At 47.0% G+C, this 2,170-nt stretch overlaps 1 protein-coding gene across 1 annotated transcript in view; it reads right to left on the minus strand.

Annotated features, from left to right (window-relative positions):
• The window catches only part of LOC102289990 (receptor-type tyrosine-protein phosphatase zeta), a gene marked incomplete in the record, with an annotated part of 122,520 nt that overhangs the window by 31,638 nt on the left and 88,712 nt on the right, over window positions 1–2,170 (minus strand).

Below are 2,170 nucleotides of genomic sequence, written 5' to 3' on the forward strand. Positions count from 1 at the left end.
TGATTTGATTTGATTTGATTTGATAAAATACAATGACATTTGGCTTTAAATTCGGAAGTTTAAAACAGAAGTTAAAGTTTCCCTCTTTATGCAAACTTAAGATCACGGAGTAAACACCAAGTCTCAGGAAAAAAGAGACGAGTATTTTTGAACTAAATCTAGAAAAAAACAACAACAAGGTTATTGATAATGTATTTAAATATTTGAATATAATGCATAACCCCTCCGTGAATCTGTTGAGGGGTTTGTGTGTCCCCGGAATGCCAGGGGCTATGTTGTCGGAGGGCTTTTGTGCTCTGGTAGGGTCTTCCATGGCAAACTGGTCCTGGATGAAGGACCAGGCAAAGAGCGATTCAAAAGACACCTATTCACAGAAACCTAGGGAACAGTCCATCATCCCGGGGCCCCAGTATAGATATACTGGGCCCCGCCCTGGAACCAATCCTGGGGAGGGTGAATGAAGGCAAGTGCCTGGTGGTGTCTGGCCTTTGCCCATGGGGGCCGGCAGGGCACAGCCCGAAGAAGGGCCATAGGGGTCGCATGCAATGTGTGCTGGGTGGTGGCCAAGGGTGGAGACCTTGGTGGACTGATCCCTGGCTACCAAAACTAGCGAATGGGACATAGAATGTCACCTCTGTGGTGCACAAGAAACCTAACACAGTGTGTGAGTCCATCCATTAGCCGAACCTTGGATCCAGCAGGAACAATGCGGTTTTTGGCTTGGTCGTAGAACACTGGACCAGCTCTTTACCCTAGCAAGGATACCTGAGGGTGCATGGGAGTTTATTCAACCCGTCTACATGTGTTTTGTGGATTTGGAGAAGGCATTTGACCGTGTCCCTCTAAGTATTCTGTGGGTGGTGCTTTGGAAGTGTGGGGTGTGTGGCCTGTTGCTATGAGCTATTCGAGTGTGGTTTGCAGACAAGTGTGAAGCAGTGGGAATGAGAATCAGTACCTCCAAGTCTATTTGTTTCTCAGGCATCTTGTTCATGAGTGAGGGGAGAAGGGTACAGAGGACTGGCAGACAGACTGGTGCTGCGGCTGCAGTGATGTGGACACTGTACCAGTTCATCGTGATGAAGAGAGACCTGAGCGTAAAAGCGAAGCACTCAATTTACTGGTCGTTCTACCTCCCTACCCTCACATATGGTCATGAGCTTTGGGTAGTGACCGAAGAATGGGACTGCGGATACAAGAAACGGAAATGTGCTTTCTCTAAGGGTTGCTGGCTTCTCTCTAAGATAGCGTTCAGCCATCTGGGAAAGGGCCCAGAGTAGAGGCAGTTGAGGGGACATGGGCATGGCATGGGAGGTGTTCCAGGCATATCCCAGGAAACACTGGAGAGATCATAGCTCTCAGCTGGCCTGGGAGTGCCTTGGTGTTCCCCCAGGGAGCTGGAGGAGGTGGCTAGGGAGAGGGAGGTCTGGGCTTCTTTGCTTAGGCTCCAGATAAGTGGAAAAAATGGATGGATGAATGGATGAATGTAATGTATGAAGTTGTTACATTTGTGAAAATATTACTTTTTGAGAACAAACAAATACTATAAATACCTTGGAGTACACATTGACAATAAACTGGACTGGGCTAAAAACACCACAGCCCCCGCGACCCGGCCCCGGACAAAGCGGATGAAGATGGATGGATGGATGATGAAAACAATGTGAATGTGAACATAATAAATCCGGCTATGAATATAGCCTTTGGTCAATACCTTGTTGAAGCACCTTTGGCAGTAATTACTCCCTTAAGTATTTATGAGTATGTCACTACAAGCTTGGCACACCTATTTTAGGCAGTGAATACTGGGTGCACTCTCAGCAATGGCACTAAAATTAGTTGTGTTTCAGGGCTTGATGGCCTACTGACCACCACAGTGAAGGTCACAGTACAGGTCCTTTTTTCCCCAGAAGGTTCTTCCTCATACACACATGCATTGACATTATGACTATGGAGGATGAATTCATGGAACAGAGCCCTGTGAATGTTGGAAAAGGCAACATGCATGTTGGAACCTTTAAATGAAAAATGGTGAAAATTGTTGGGTTAGATCCTGCACATTGTACATGTAATACATGCGGTGCTCTGAACGGATAATTGGAGGTGAGCTTCCCTCCCTCCAAGACATCTACAGGAAGCGGTGCCTGAGGAAAGCGGGGAGGATCATCAAGGA

This window comes from Haplochromis burtoni, unplaced genomic scaffold, assembly GCF_018398535.1.
Source record: "Haplochromis burtoni strain Fernald_Lab_line unplaced genomic scaffold, NCSU_Asbu1 Contig_517, whole genome shotgun sequence".
Taxonomy (NCBI): Eukaryota; Metazoa; Chordata; class Actinopteri; order Cichliformes; family Cichlidae; genus Haplochromis; species Haplochromis burtoni.